The sequence below is a fragment of the Equus caballus genome, chromosome 15 (assembly GCF_041296265.1).
Source record: "Equus caballus isolate H_3958 breed thoroughbred chromosome 15, TB-T2T, whole genome shotgun sequence".
In the NCBI taxonomy this organism is placed as follows: domain Eukaryota; kingdom Metazoa; phylum Chordata; class Mammalia; order Perissodactyla; family Equidae; genus Equus; species Equus caballus.
Window position 1 is genome coordinate 105,147,819 of NC_091698.1, and position 16,402 is coordinate 105,164,220.

General features: G+C 49.9%; 2 long non-coding RNA genes across 2 annotated transcripts; one reads left to right on the forward strand and one right to left on the reverse strand.

Moving 5' to 3' along the window:
- Window positions 1–4,790: 4,790 nt before the first annotated feature.
- Window positions 4,791–12,680, reverse strand: LOC138917942 (uncharacterized). Its single transcript, XR_011426635.1, has 2 exons — window positions 12,438–12,680; window positions 4,791–5,253 (listed from the first exon to the last, which is right to left on the reverse strand). It is a non-coding gene; the product is annotated as an uncharacterized lncRNA (long non-coding RNA).
- Window positions 12,681–12,742: 62 nt separating this feature from the next.
- LOC111768172 (uncharacterized) lies at window positions 12,743–15,483 on the forward strand. Its single transcript, XR_002800356.2, has 2 exons — window positions 12,743–13,380; window positions 13,508–15,483. It is a non-coding gene; the product is annotated as an uncharacterized lncRNA (long non-coding RNA).
- Window positions 15,484–16,402: the final 919 nt, after the last annotated feature.

Here is a 16,402-nt window from a genome sequence, read left to right on the forward strand (position 1 = left end):
ACGGAAGGAAGTAGACGGACCCAGACTCCCCTGTGTCATTGTTAGGACTCTCCGCCCACGTCTGTCCGCTCCTCTAAGCAGTCCTTCCTTCTGGGTCGGTCTCCCTTGTTGGTGCATCAGCTTCACAGCAGTAGTCTTTTTTGCAGGGGGAGGTACAAGTGGTTTATTAGGGAGATGACCCCAGGAAGCATGACAAGAGAGTGTGGACATGAGGCAGGGAAAGGAAGGAATACCATCCTTCTGGGGGCCCTCTGAGAGGTCCATAGAACAAAACCCAGAATTACCCCCTGAAGAATGAGGAAAGTGGGGTATATGCACCAATTCCCATCTCTCTTGGGCTGAAGGTTGCTCCTGGGCATGTTAACCACCTGGCACTTTCACTCCGCCCTACCTGCCACCCCAGCCCGCTCCCCCAGCGCTGTCCCCGGCAGAAGGATGCAGGTGCTTCAGGCAGGAAGCGTGGGACAGGTAAGGGAGCAATTCCCCAGCCTCAGGTGACCTCACGATGGGTCAGGCAGCATGGCCAGGGCAGCAGCAGCATCTGGTACAGCGGTAAATGGTGGAAAACTTACTGGGCTGTGCTTCCTGCCACGTGGAGGAGTCTGTTCTACAGCAAAGGGAAGGAAGTGGGCTTGCAAAGAAAGAGACAGGGTGGCAGCAATGGAAGCCCTGGTTTCAGCTGTTCTTTTTTTTTTTTTTTTTAATTCATTTTGCTTTGTTTCTAGATATCTATTATCTTCTTGTAGATTTCCCTTGTACACCTTCACCTCCTCCATGTAGATGCCAAAAAAAAAAAAAACACAGGGCAGGAATTTGGAACCCCATTTTCAAAATGTTGCTTATCCTTGAAACCCCTGTCTCACCCTGACTTTGTCCCCGGTCCCTGTAGATTCCTGAGACAGCTGGGACTCCCACAGACGGCGTGAAACTAGTTCACTTTCCCTTGTTTTTTCCCACTTCTTACTGTAGGTCATTAGCAGGGTTATATTTTAGGGCAGAAATGCTTCTCACTACCCCTCACGTCATGCCAAAATAGGCACTCTTCTACGGAGTTGAGTGCACATGGCGATAAGCACAACTGGCTTCTTTGTTCTTTCAAGCAGCAGAGGGTCTTCCTCTTGGCCTGGCATTGCTCTTATCCCTGTACACCTTGCACTATGATATGGATGGTGGTGATTTTTATTTTCTATTTATATTTGGTTACCATTGATTGCATTTTACCTTAAGGATTACATATAAAAAGTTATGACAGTAGAGGAACTAAGTTTCCAAGAGTTTTCATTTATAAACAAATAAGGCAGAAAGTTAGATAATAATAATAGTGCTCTCAAAACATGGTACGGGCGGGCCCCATGGCCAAGTGGTTAAGTGTGCGCTCCACTTTGGCGGCCCAGTGTTCAGATCCTGGCAGTGGACATGGCACTGCTCACTAGGCCATGTTGAGGCAGCATCCCACATGCCACAACTAGAAGGACCCACGACTAAAATATACAACTATGTACCTGGGGGATTTGGGGAGAAAAAAGCAGAAAAAAAAAAAAAAAGAAGACTGGCAACAGTTGTTAGCTCAGGTGCCAATCTTTAAATTAAAAAATTTAAAAAAAATCTTGGTAAACAGTTCTTCATCTAATCCACTCAGGGCACAGGTTTTTGTTTTTTTTTCTTTCAATCTAAATTTTATTAAAATTTTATTCAGGGGCCAGCCTGGTGGTGCAGCGGTTAAGTTTGCATGTTCTGCTTCTTGGTGGCGCAGGGTTCGCTGGTTCGGATTCCTGCTGTGGACATTGCACCACTTGGCAAAAGCCATGCTGTGGTAGACTTCCCACGTATAGTAGAGGAAGATGGGTATGGATGTCAGCTCAGGGCCAGTCTTTCTCAGCAAAAAGAGGAGAATTGGCAGTAGTTAGGGCTAATCTTCCTCAAAAAAATAAAAAAAAATTCTATTCAATTTATTTAAACTAAAAAAAGAAAACAAAAACAGTTCACTCATTTCTCCCACCCCCTCAACCCCAGCCTCTGGCAACTACCAATCCATTTTCTGTATCTATGAGCTTGTTTATTTATTTATTTTTAGATTCCACATACAAGAGAGATCATACAGTCTTTCTCTTTCTCTATCTGACTTATTTTACTTAGTGTAATGCCCTCAAAGTTCATCCAAGTAGTCACAAAAGGCAAGATTTCTTTCTTTTTTTATGGCTGAAGTGTATTCCATTGTATACATATAGCACATTTTCTTTATCCATTCATCTGTCGATGAACATTTTGGTTATTTTCGTGTCATGGCTTTGTGAATAATGCTGCAATGAACATTGGGGTGCAGATACCTTTTTGAGTTAACCTTTTCATTTCCTTCAGGTAAATACCCAGAAGTGAAATTGTTGGATCATATGGTAGTTCTATTTTTAATTTTTTGAGGAAACTCCATAGTGTTTTCCATGGTGGCTGCCCCAGTTTGCATTCCTGCCAACAGTGCACAAGAGTTCCCTTTGCTCCACATCCTTGCCAGTGTTTGTTACCACTTGTCTTTTAAGATAGCCACTCTAACAGGTGTGAGGGGACATCTCATTCTGGTTTTGATTTGCATTTCCCTGATGATTAGGAATGTTGAACATGTTTTCATGTACCTGTTGGCTGCCTGTATGTCTCCTTCGGAAAAATGTCTGTTCAGATCCTTAATCCTTTAATTGGATTGTTTTTTGCTAGTGAGTTCTATGAGTGAGTTCTTTATATATTGTGGATATTAGTCCCTTCCACAAGAAAGTGGACGTTGATGCCATACTTTGAACTCTGCCAGCTTCTAATGCACTCTTTTTTTCCCTAGGGGAAGCACCGAGTTCTCTGACATTTTATCACATGAATACATATGTGTAATGGCCATACAGATGCCCCACCAGCTGGGGCCCCTGGGGCTGCCCCTGCATACTTGCAGCCTCGCCACAACACCACCCCTGAGGACCACAGACCTCCCTCAGTCAGGGAGATTCTGTCATTTTGAGGACACTTCACAAATGGAATCATGCAGACGTGACCATGTGAGATTGGGTTTTTCACTCAGCAAAATGACCTCAAGACCCACCCAAGTTGTCCTGGCACCGACAGTTTCGTCCTCTCTTTGTAGAGTGGCATCCTTCAAGTGGACGTGCCAGTTTGTTTATCCATTCACCTGTTGAAGAACAATTGTTTTCTTTTCCCCCAGGTTTTGATGATTATGATCACAGCTACCGTAAACTTTCATTTACAGATTTTTGTGTTAACATTAAGTTTTTCTTTCTCTGGGTTATATGCTCAGGAGCCAGGTTGCTGGATTATATGGTAAGGGTACATTTAATTATATAAGAAACTGCCCAGCTGTTTCCTACTGTGGCTGTGCCATTCTGCATTCCCACTACTGATGGACAGGAAATCAAAGCACTCCACATCCTTGTCAACACTTGCTGTTGTCAGTATTTTTAATTTTTGCCATTCTGATAGGTGTGTGGGGATGTCTTGTTGTGGTTTTAGCTTGCATTTCCTTAATGACCAAGGATGTGGACCGTCTTTCCATGTGCCTGTCTGCCATCTGTACATCTTCTGCGAAGTGTCCATTCTTGTCTTTTGCCCATTTTGTAATTAGATTATCTCTTTCTGCTCAGTTTCAAGAGATCTCTGTGTATTCTGGAAATAATCCTTTATTGGATTTGTGAATTGCAAATATTTTATTTCAAGTCTGTAGCTGGTCTTTTTCTCTACTGAGTAGTTTTAATTTTAAATTTTAATTAAATTTCTTTTGTGCCTCATGCTTTGGGTACCACGTCAAGAAGCTAACCCTTGGCCACAAAGATTGTCTCCTGTGCTCTAAAAGTTTTATGTTCTACATTTAAATCTCTATATATTTTTGGTTATCTTCTGTGTAAGGGGTGTGAAGAATTTGATTTCAGAGAGATCCCCCTGGCATACAAGATGGATCAGAAGGGGCTGAGTGTGGAGGTAGAGGAACCAGAAATGCACATGACAGAGATGAGGGCTGTGGTACCCAAGATGAGGAGCATGGAATCACAGGTCACTCAACAGTGGGTTGACCCTGATCAAAATGGCATGTATGTGGGAATGCACACATGTATACATATGCACATAAATGTGTATGCATAAATGTGCACGTCCACATGTGTGTATGCACACATGCATGTGTTTCTATGCGTATGCATATATGAATGTGTGTGTGTGTGTGTGTTGTGTTCACATCTTTATAGTCATGTGGAGAAACCCCCTTCACGCCATCTCCTGAGACTTTCTTAAACCTTTAAGGAAAATATTTTAGTGTTTGAAAAATTTAACTTGAAATACGAGTTTTTTTTTTAATACAAATTATTAGTACGCATGCATGTTTTGTTTTGTTAATGCTGTCGTGTCAGTTATGACTTGGAGATGCTGTAGACTGCAGAGCGGAACACTGCCTGGGCTTTTGCGCCATCCTCTCACCTGCTGGCGATCTATCAGACGAGGCTCCACTACTATTCATAGTGCTTTCATGGCCAGTTTTTCTGGAAATAGGTGGCCAGGTCCTTCTTCCTAGTCTGTAAGTCTTGCTGAAACCTGCCCACCATGGGTGACCCTGCTGGTTTGAAATACCGGTGGCATAGCTTTCAGTATCACAGCCACGTGCAGCTGTTGTAGTGTGACAACCAGCAGACTGGTGGGGTGGTTCCTTGACCTGGAAACAAACCCGGGCCACTGCACCAAATCTTAACCACTAGGCTACCAGGACTCCCTGTGTATGCATGTACACACCACAATTTAGGGACTCATAGTTTAAAGTACGGTTATTTACTAATTACTGTTAAATCAGGCTATCCATCAGGATATTTCATGAAAGGAAAAAGTTGTATATGCCTGGTCTTGACTGGTCTACATTGGATGCGACACTAATTGTATGCAGTGGTTTCTGGCTTCTTGCCTTGGGCATTAAAAGAAAAAAAAGAGTGTCTTTCCATCTGAGAAATTAGGCTTTGAATCTTGTGCTAGAGAAGAACAGAAGCAGCTTTCAAGTGATCTCAGTGAAACACCCCAGAACCCACGATGGATCGGCGAGTTGCAGGGAAGAGGAAATGAAAGCTATAAAGGCAGGAGAAAAGATTCAAAGCCGACTGGAACGTGCACCTTTTGAACGATGAATTGCTGGTGTTCAAACCCCGGCGCGGTGTGTCGAGTAGCTGTTTGCCCACATTGATTTAACAGCCTCCCGTGTGGACTCGGTGCTGCTGGGCCGCCTTCCTGCAAACAACAGTGATATTTCAGGGCTCTGTGCGTGCGAGGCAGCGCCCGAGCCAGGCAGTTTAACCCGCTGCATGGACGGTGACTTTTGCTAAAAGCAGTACTATACTTTCTGCAATGCACATTTTAAAAATCTCCATGTTTTTCACCTTCTGAACTTACACTTAACGTTCATGATATTGATGATTCTAGGCTAGAGATGCTTCAAGCAGTTTTCTGGATTGTTCAGCCCAAGCGTGTGTGTATTTTCTCATATTATCATTCTCTTTTCCATCTTATGGGAAAAGGCAAATGGGCTGTAATGCACGTCAGTCAGCACAGGCCTCTATACTCCCTCGAATTCCTGAATGCCCTTTCTCCCAGGTCAGCCTAAGATATCAGACGTCCGGTTCTAATCGCACCATTTTTGTCTTTTTGTTTGTTGTGAGTTGGGGTACTGTGGACACCGTTCCTAGATGTCTGAGGCATCCATCTTAGGAAGTTTCACTGATTTATCAACTTTTATTTTGCTCCTGTTGGGAACTGATCCGAGTGTATTTGTTAGGTATAAGTATTTGCATTAACTGGGGGATTAATGAGGGGAAGAAGTCAGGCCTGTATGTGTGTGTGTGTGCGTGCGCGCATGAGCGCACATGAGAAAGCGAGACAGAGGGAGACAGGGAGAGAATCTCTTTTTCCTATACCAAGTTCAATATTTCACTCTCTTTGATCTCAGGGGAAAAAAAAAAACCTCTAAATTTTTCAGAAAAGATTCTGAAATATACTTATGACTCTTTTAAATTTAAGAATTTGTTTTTCATCATTTTCTTTAAAAACAAGAGAAAAGAAGTTCTTCTTAACTCCCACCCTAAATCTTTCTTGTCGCAGTAAAGCTCAATTTCTTCTATTTTCTCTTCTATTTCCTTCTTGTCTTGTCTTTTCATTCTTCAGGCTCAGGTGGAACAGTGTATCTGATGAGTATCTTCTATGGGATGGCTCGCTGACGTTTAAACAGAGCTGTCCATTGTATCCGTCACCTCTGGATCTTGAGTTCATTCATTCATTTATTCAACAAGAAATTATTTAGTCCTACATTGTTCTCAGCTGTCCTGGGTGCCAGGGAGACAAAAATGAAAACCACATGGGAAACCCTTATGGAGTTCACCAGCCTGTTAGGAAATCAGAGAGGCGAACAAGCCACCCTGCGGGGGAGGCCGCTGCTTTAAGCACGTCTGTGCTGTTTGCGCTTGTCCAGGAGCTCCCCACAGACCGGGACTGGAGGTTTGGAAGAGCTGGAAAAGCACCAAGCAGAGCAGGGGTGACCACCCTGATGAAGGCTTACGTCATCGTACGTCAATGCTTACGTCGTGGAGGTCACTGCTACCGCCCACTGTCCACCATTAGAACTGTGTATCACGGTTCTTCACTCAGGAGTAAATAAGCAGTTATAACACACCATGGCCCTTGACCAAGGCATTCTCAAGGTGTTAGGGGAGGAGAAGCTTCTAGAATGGGGTGTATGAGGGCAGTTGTGGAGGTCAGAGAAGGCTTCCTAGGAGGGAAGATGTCTGCCGTCCTTCGTGGTCTAGAGGACCTCCATATGCCCAGCACTGAGGTCTGAATGTCTGTGCCCAGTAAATTCATGTGATGGAAAGCTAACCCCAAGGGTGAGGGTATTAGGAGGCAGGGCTTTTGGGGAGGTGCTCAGGTCACGAAGTGGAGCCCTCACGATGCGATCAGTGCTCTTGTAAGAGACCTCAGAGAGCTCCCTGACTCTCCCGTCGTGTGAGGACACAGCGAGAAGTCCATAGTCCGGAAGAGCATGCTCTCTCCACCACGCTGGCACCGATTCTGGGCGTCCGGCCTCCAGAACTGAGGTGTGGACGTCTGTTGTTTATAAACCCTCTAGTCTGTGGTGTTTTGTGAACCCAGAGAGACCCCAGTGCCGGGCTCACTTCCAGGCACGTGCTCTGCTCTTGAGGTTCTGAAGCTAAGAGTGACCTACTCAGGAGAAGGAATTAATCCTTATTTATTTTAAGTGTATCCTCAGTGTTAGGTCAGTGCCCGGCACATCACTGTCAGTTAGAAAAGAATCACTGCTCAATAGTCCTCTTAATGGGTGGGCCTAATAAGTGATGTGCTGGTAAGTGCCTGATAACCGGCTACCCCAAAAAAGCCCTGATTTCAGCATTTGTCGGTTTCTGTGGTGTCAATATTCCTATCATGGGTGATTTCAAGCTGCCAAAGTGACGTCAACCGGCTCACAAAATCCCTGAAAATGTACTCGTTTCTCCCATGAACAAGCGGCTCCAGGAAACCCCTGGCGGTTTGCTGTTGTCCAGTGCCCCAGGATGGTGACTTGTAAACACAGCGAATGCAGGGTCCTTCCAGACGGCTCAGCCGAGCGCACACGAAGGGCAGTCTTCCTGGACACTCTGAAAGCCCCTTCAGCGGAGGACGCAGATCTGTCCCCTTTGAATTCCCGCAGTGCCAATTCTCTGTACCGCGTGGCGCAGACGCTGCAACCGCGCATAGGTCTGACTTACTTCACTGGCTCTGGAAGAGGTTTTTTTTTTTTTTGAGGAAGATTAGCCCTGAGCTAACAGCTGCCATTCCTCCTCATTTTTCTGAGGAAGACTGGCCCTGAGCTAACATCCGTGCCCATCTTCCTCTACTTATTTTAATATGTGGGATGCCTACCACAGCATGGTGTGACGAGCGGTGCCATATCCGCACCTGGGATTCGAACTGGCGAACCCCGGGCTGTCAAAGCGGAATGTGCGCACTTAACTGCTGCACCACTGGGCTGGCCCCTGGAAGAGTTTTCTGATTTTGAGAGATTCTTTTCTCAAAACTACAGGTCTCCTGAGGACAGATACCACCCAGGCCAGTTGGGGTCAGGGGCCAGAGGCCCAGATGAGCGCAGCACACCTACCCTCCAGGAGCCCTGTGCACGTCAAACAATGGCTAGTGAATGAACCGTGCAGGAGCCCAGGGTCAGACAGGGAGTGGAGTCTGAGCTGGTCTTAAGGGACACCACGCCCCGGGAGGGGGGCAGCCCAGGCGCAGGCAGGAGGATGTGTGAGTCCAGGGCCAGGGCAGGGCCAGTGGCTGCCAGCTGCCCTCGAGTCAGGAGTGGTGTCCTGAGGCCTTGGGGCTGAGAGGCCTGCAGGTGCCGATGAGTGAGTTGGACGGAGTTCTGTAGGTGGAGGGGCCTCTAAGGAATGATGAGCACAGCGGGGACCCCCAGGTAAGACCTTCGTTATCTCTAAACACTTTGACGTCACTTAGGTGGCAGCCAGCTTAGACGGGGCCGGACAGAAGAGCTTCCCCCAGCTGGGAGGGTCTGGGGCCCAGCTCTACCCAGGGCACCGTCGGCTCCTGTTCTCTGCTGTGGTAACGCACTCTGCGCCCCTGGGTCCCTTTAGAAACTGGATAGTCTCCTTGCAGGGTCTCGGACTTTCCTGAGCTTTGTCCTGACCAGTGGCCCATGCTGCTGCCTCGGCTCCCAGCTAGGGGCTCTGAAACCCCCGGGCTTGGGCTCTGCTCACCGATGCTCTCCCCCATTGCTCACCTGCTGCTCCTGGGTGGCTCCCCAAACCTCCCAGTCCTGAGTCAGGACTCAAGCAGCTTCTCTCCATGCCTGGACGGTCGCAGCGCCTGCTGCAGGAGGAAGGGCCGTCCTGCTCAGGTGACTGGACACCCTAGGCCACGACAATGCAAGGTCCCGTCTCAAAGCCAACTTCAAACCAGGCATCTTGGCTCCGAGCTGTCAGGGTGTGTCTGCCGAGAACCCAGGAGTCCTCGCCCTCCCATTGAACCCGCTCCCCAGGGGTCACCGAACTCACAGAGACACAGCCCACAATGGGCTGGAGAAAGGGGTGTCTGAACCCTCCCCCGTCTAGTTATTGTAATGTTACCTGTCACTGTGACACACAGAGGGACGGTTTCCTGGTATAGAATAACGTGTGCCAGGATTTGGTAGGAAATGTTCAATCTTAGAAATGTTAGCAAAAAATTTCTCTCTCTATATTTTTAAAGGAGTTTATACAGTGGGGGATGTGTGTATACATATCTGTGTCTTTGGGATGTGTGTGTGGTGTGTGTCTGTGTGTTTGGTGTATATGTGTGTGTGTGGTGTGTGTCTGTGTCTTTGGTGCATACATGTGTGTGTGTGGTTTGTGTCTGCATGTTTGGTGTATACACGTGTGTGTGGGGTGTGTCTGTGTGTTTGGTGTATATATGTGTGTGGTGTGTGTCTGTGTGTTTGGTGCATGTACTTGTGTGTGTGGTGTGTGTGTGGTCTGTGTCTATGTCTTTGGTGTATATGTGTGTGTGTAGCTTGTTTGGTGTATACGTGTGTGTGTCTGGTGTGTGTGTGTGTCTGGTGCATATATGTGCATGTCTGGTACACATGTCTGTGGTATGTTTTCATGTTTGGTGTATATACATGTGTGTGTCTGCGTGTTTGGTTCATGTGTGTGTGTTTGTTGTATATATGTGTGTGTGCATGGTGTGTCTGCGTGTTTGGTGTATATATGTGTGAGTGCACGGTGTGTCTGTGTGTTTGGTGTATACATGTGTGTGGTGTCTGTTGTATATATGTGTGTGTGTGTCTGTGTTTGTTGTATATATGTGTGTGTGCATGGTGTGTCTGCGTGTTTGGTGTATACATGTGTGTGTACATAGTGTGTCTGTGTGTTTGGTGTATACATGTGTGTGGTGTCGGCATGTCTGGTGTATATATGTGTGTGTGTGTCTGTGTTTGGTGTATACACATGTCTGTGGTATGTTTTCATGTTTGGTGTATATACGTGTGTGTGTCTGCGTGTTTGGTTCATGTGTGTGTGTTTGTTGTATATATGTGTGTGTGCATGGTGTGTCTGCGTGTTTGGTGTATATACGTGTGTGGTGTCTGCGTGTCTGGTGTACACATGCGTGTGGCGTGTGTCTGCCTGTTTGGTATGTTCATGTTTTCCTTTCTCCGTTCATAGGAAAGGTCTGGGAATCGGATCACTCAGAGGCATTTCCGAATTGACCTTGATCTCTCCGTCTCTCCTAAAGATGCCCATTTCATGGTCTCTGAAGCCATTGCTGAGCCTTTCTGTCACTGCGAGGGAGCCACAGGCTCTCTCTGAAGTGAATGGGGTTCGTCCACTTTGCTTCCACCCCTGTGGGCTCCCTGCCCTCTGTCCTGCGTGCGGAGACCGTGGGGAAGCAGAAGGCACCTCGGGTGGCCAGAGCTGCCGCTGTCAGGCTGCAGGGCCCCTGGACTTCTGGACAGGTGTCCAATTGTGGCTCCAGGTCCAATTCGTGGGAGTAAGTCGGGGGCAGAGGAGGAGGCTTGTTGCTACTGCTCACCTGACAGTGACCATGCCCACCACCCACACAGGGTCAAGTGGCTGTGCCAGGAAGAAAGCTGGGGAAGTGCGGTGCCTGTGGAGAGCTGCAGGCAGCCTTGACGGAGAAAAGGGCATCTCTGCAGTCAGAGGTCACAGCTGCAGAAACTGTGGCCTCAGGGAAAGGTGGTGGCCGGGAGGAGCCAAGAGGAAGTGCTGCAGAGGAGGGCAAGCAAAGGAAGGGAGAAGAGCCAAAGGCCTTGTCTGCGCTGCTGCTTCCCCTGAGCATGAGAGGCACAGCGTGAGGGCTCTGGAAAGGAGCCTACAGCACGGCACCATGGTCCTGGTCACCCCAGACCACCCATGGGGTCTCCTTTCTACGTGGAGCTGCCCAGACATCGGCTCCCCCCACAGCTCGGTTCCCCATCTGCAGATGTGGCAGGGGAGGGCAAGGCTCCTCCCAGCCCCAGCCGCCTGAGGAGGAATCTCCTCCCGTCGGGGGAAGGGCCCACTGTCAGCACGGAGCCCCCATCATGCTCCCTCCTCGTGGAGTCCTGGTGGTGGTCAGCCTGCTCCTGCTCCTGTCCTTGCACACTGGACACTGGACTGCTGAGCGAGTGGCTGTGGGATGCCCAGGGAGCCACAGCCGTCTTTTCTGGGAGCAAAGTGTCCACAGGCAGAGGCATCCCACCTTGGCTCTCAGAGTGCGGAGCAGCCAAAGTGTCTGGCCAGCCCCGTTGCCCCCTCATCCCCCCCGCCCCGCAACCTGCCTGCTGTGCGTCAGTCTCACGGCTCTGGTGTACCTGTCTCATCCCCAGGTCCCCACATCTGCCCCATTGTGTCTGTCCCAACCCTTCTGTTCATTTCTGGTTTCCTCCATTTCTTCCAAATCCAACGTGAATTTTGCTGGGCATGGGGGTGCTTCTCTCTCTAAAGCCCGTCCAGCAGGGCCTCGTCCACGGGGTAGTACTGGGCTTCCTGCTGCGGCCGAGCCTGGTTTTCTGCACCGGGCACCTGACCCTGTCTGTGGCCCACTGCCAAGTGCTCCTCATTCTCACCACGGCTATGGAACTCCTCCTCCCAGGCGGGGCGTGGTCAGAACCTTGACATACACACCCCAGCGCCCGTGCACACCACCGGAAACCCACATGAAGCCACTCACCCTCCCAGCGCAGCCGCAATAGCACTTGGGGTTTGAGACCACATCTGATCCCTGATGCTATTTCCCGTAAAATTCCTATTAATTGCCGTCGCTTCTCCATCTACTGGTCCCTAGAACATTTTGGTGGTAGTGTTACAACCACAACTCAACGTCCTCTTATTGACTGGTCGCCAGTCTGGAGTGCAGAGCCTGGACCAGCTGCCGCCATGCCTTCGAGGGGGAGCCGGCCCAGAGCGGCCGCCCGGCCTGCGGGGCCTCGGCTCCATCATCACGGCCACATGGCTCTGCACCAGCCCACACCTGCCAGCCACAGACGGCCTTTCTCCTCCCAGGAAAACAGCCAGTGTCTGAGTGTGCGTGCGAGCTGAGTGCAGAGTGAACTTCAACCTGCTCTTCCCTGGAGGGCCCTCTGAAACGCTTGCTCTAGGAAGCTCCCACGAACTCTGACTTTCTGGCTGAAACTTTCCATCTCAGACCAGGAAATGACCCAGAGGGCCACAGTAACAGGGTCAGGAGGTGACGGTTTCCCTCTGATCTTGGGTAATCTTGTTGGCCCTCCCAGCTCAGATTGCATCAGTGTCCCTCCCCACCCACCAGCCCTCCTCAGCAGTCAGGGAGGGACTAGGGATGAGGCCCGGATCCGGGGAGAGGACTGGTGTGCAGGCACACTGGCTTGACATCGAAATTCAAAGATGGGGCTTTACCTGAGAGCTGTAACAGCTGCGTCCACAGCCGGGAGCAGTTGTGCGTTCCATCACGTTCCCACAAATCCCAGACTGTTTTCCTCTTAGTCCGTTAGGCCTCTGTGCTGCCTTGGTTCTGCCTTGCACTGCCTGCCATGAAACCTCTGGATTCAGTCCCTCCTACCTCAGGGCACTTGTCACAGGGAGGGACTTGCCTGGGGCTCCCCTCACACTCTGGGGGCTTCCAAAGCAAGGATTCCTCATGTGAGCCAGCCCCTCCCATCTGTGTTGTGACATCAACAAAGTGGCATCTCCCCACGTCTCCAGGGCTCTGTCTTCACCCTCAGCACAGTCTGAGATGGTACAGAATTGATATCCCAAAGCTCACCTTTACGATAGGCCCTGGTGAGCAAAGAGCTGCCCCCCACAGGCCAGCCCGGCTCTACGTGAGTCTGACAGGAGGTGGAGACCCAAGCCGGAAATGCTCCTGGATTCCCCCATCATTGCCTACAGCTGCCGGAAATACTCGTCCTAGATGTCCCTTTCTTATGTACAGTACAGACTCCACCTTGCTGTCCCCCTGAACTTTCAAATTCCCCAAGGATGGGCCAGCCATTAAGAAGTGGATACTTTCCTCTGATGGCCAGAGAAGCCCTGGTTCCAGCCCAGGGGGGCCCTGAGAACCTGGGAAAGGAGAAGGACATCATAATCCACTTGAACAAGTCCCCTGGGCTCTCCAGTCTCTTCCTCACCGCCCCTCCCGGTGGCTTCACCATTACTCTCCTGGATGCCCAATTGTATCACCTGCCATGTAGCTCCAGCCACACGGGCCTCTGCGTGGAAGTGACCGGGCTCCTTTCTAGATGAGACCTTTGCCCAGCAGTCCCTCTGTCCAGGTATCTCCTGCTCCAGATTTCCTCCCTCCAGGCAGGCTGGTGTCAAGTCAGAGGCCATATCCTCAGAGGTAACTTCTACGCCCTCTGGTTTAAACAAACGCCTGCTTCACGTCAATCATTTTATTGTCATCATAGCATTTATCAGAAGTAGATGTGATGTTTTAAATGTATTTTATCCCTTCTTCTATCTGACAGTCCTATTGGAAAGTGAGCTTTATGGAATCTTATCTCGCTCACTGAATTGCTGGTGTCTAGAACGCTGCCGGTCACAGAGTGGACACGTGGAGGGTATCTGTAGGTCGAAGAGCAGAGGAGGCTGGAGGGCCCTTATGTTCCTCTGCTGCTGGAGACACCTCCGTCCCACAGAGCAACCTGGCGTGGTCGAAACAACAGGTAAAGAGAGAGGCAACGAGAAATGAAGGTGCAGAGCTCCAGGCAGGGAGGGTAGGACTGGGTGCAGGATCGCTGTGCACCTGGGAGGGCCGAGGGGTCTGGTGCTTCTCTATTGGGAAGGCAGAGTCCATCCATCCGGACCCCTGTTACTTCTCCTGAAGACCACGCTGCCCACCTCGCTTTAAGGGTCAGCACTCTGTCCCAACCCCCAGGCCTGCTTTTCCTTGTCAGACTCACTGATGTCCCTCATTCAGCACTAGGTCCCCTCACCCTGGGGGTCCCCTCACCCTGGGCCCACCTCCTCCACCATCAGCTCATTTGTTTGAGAATAAGACCCGGTCATCAGCTCTATTGTCGCCGAGGTGTTCAGCACGACAGAGGCAAAGACAGCGCCCTAGGGCAGCAGGTAAAATCAAAACGACGTCCGCACACGGTGGGAATTCGCAGAGTTCAACCGAAAAGCGCCAGGCCATCTTCTTTCCCGGAGTCGAGGATCAGAAGTTCCCAGTGCAGAGCAGCATCTTGTGTTAACGTGGTGACTTGTACCTAAGCAACACTTAGCTGATTCTGCAAGGTGGTCGTTTGGAATAAGCTTCAACAGGAGTGGTAGCAAGAAAAAATTTATTCCACAAATATTTATTAAATCATTGATATTTCATACTAGATTGACAAGAATAAGAGAAAATACATCTTATAGGAAAACAATAGGAAAACTCAAACAACCAGATGATATTTTTCCTGTAATGTTTTTGTCAAGAAACAAAAAGTAACCTATGAAAGATTTTCGCATGCTGCATAGAAGTGATGAGAAGGAACTGTCTGAGGTCCCTGCAGAATCGGCCCAGAAACCTGGGCCTGTGGTATCCACCTGGTCTTCACGAGCTTTCAGGTCAGGTCCCAGTTACAACCTAGGAGGCCAAGGCCCCGGGGGCCCAGGTCCATTGCCTGTGGTCTCCAAGCGGGTGGGTGGCAGGTTGGGTGGACATGCAGCCTACTTCTCCAGAAGCTCACCTGAGAATACCGGCCTGAACAGTCCAACTCACTCCCACGATGATGACTTCGAGGCCTGGCAAAGCCAGTTCATTAAGGATGTTTTAATGCTGTGTTTGGACAGAGTAGCGCCAAGTGCATGTGGCAATAACCTGCATCTGTTGAAGGAACCGGCCTCTGCCTGTCTGTTTACCGCGTGTCGGTGAACATTGGACATCGCTCAGCCCTGCCGCCCCACCGTCACTTGACAGCCCTGGAGGGACCCTGCTCTGATCTTGCAGGTCTGCAGGGGACTGAGTTTCCTGCAAACTCCCCAGGCTTCCAGGTGTACCGGAAGCTAGACCCCTCCCCACTCTACAGCCCAGAACCCAGGCTCACCGTGGAGGGACTCAGGGTGAAGGGCTCTGCAGTCCCCTGGCTCTTGGCCTCGCACTCCCTCTGTGCCACCCCAGTGCTAGTCCCCACAGCCATCACGCCCCACATGCCGTGAATTGATTACAGAGGATGGTGAATGGCAAATCCTTAGCCTCGTACAAAGAAGAATCAGGCTCATTTATTTATAAGCTGCAAATTGGCGGAAAGCCGTGCCGCATGCACAGATCCAACCTACATCTGCACATCAGCAAAACAGCCCACCCGCCGCCCCAGGGAGCTCTGCTGTGGAAGCAGGGGTCTCAAGGAACGCGACGGAAAAATGACCTTATTGTTCAATAATGACGTCAAAATTTACAGTTAATTGAACAAAAAATATCCTCAGGTTAAAAAAATGAGACAAATTTATCACCTTATTTTCGTGAGACCATGTTTTTTCTGACTTGGTGTAAGCATTTGAAAATTTTCCTTTAAAAGTCATGATGCGACCACCTGTCTTTCCTAAAGGAGCTGACTCTGGCACGGGAACCACAAGGGGTGCTCACATCATGGGTCCTCACATCACGGGTGCCTACATCACAGGTGCCCACATGACAGGTGCCCACATGATGGGTGTCCATATCACAGGTGGTCACATAATGGGTACATCACAGGTGCTCATATCACTAGTGCCCACATCAGGGGTGCTCACATCATGGGTGTCCACCTCATGGAGTTCGCACCTCATCGGTGCCCTCCTAACATGGTGCCCACATCATGGGGTACCCACATCAGGTGGTACCCACCTCACGGAATGCCCCTATCACGGGGTGTCCATGTCACATGAGTCCAAATCACAGGATGCCTATGTCATGGGTGTCCACATCACAGAGTGCCCACATCATGGGGCACCCACATCACAGATGCCCATAGGTTGGAGAGAAGACCCCAGCCCACAGTATAACCAGTCTCCTACGAGATCCTGCTCCTTTTGGCCAAACCCTGCCCAGTTCACCCTCCACAAGGTGATGAGCCCTGGGCAGGCCCTGTGCCACGATTGAGACAAAGGGCAGGGTGGCATCCAGCATCGCCCCCGGCCCCACTGGGCCCTCTTCCACCTGGAGTGCACGGCTTTCAGAGGCAGCACCATCGATGTCTCTCTGTCTTTCCAACCTGCCATCCCCTGCGGAGAGGTGTGGCTCTCACTGCCTGACAGAGTCCCTGTGTCTCTCCAAGGGCCAATTGGACTGTCCCCTCTAAGAAGCCTTCCTCCAGCCCTCTCCACATGACAGTGACTCCTGTTTCTGTGTCCCAGCTAATGGGCAAGCTGTTCCTCTCAGTCAGCTCAGTGGCCAC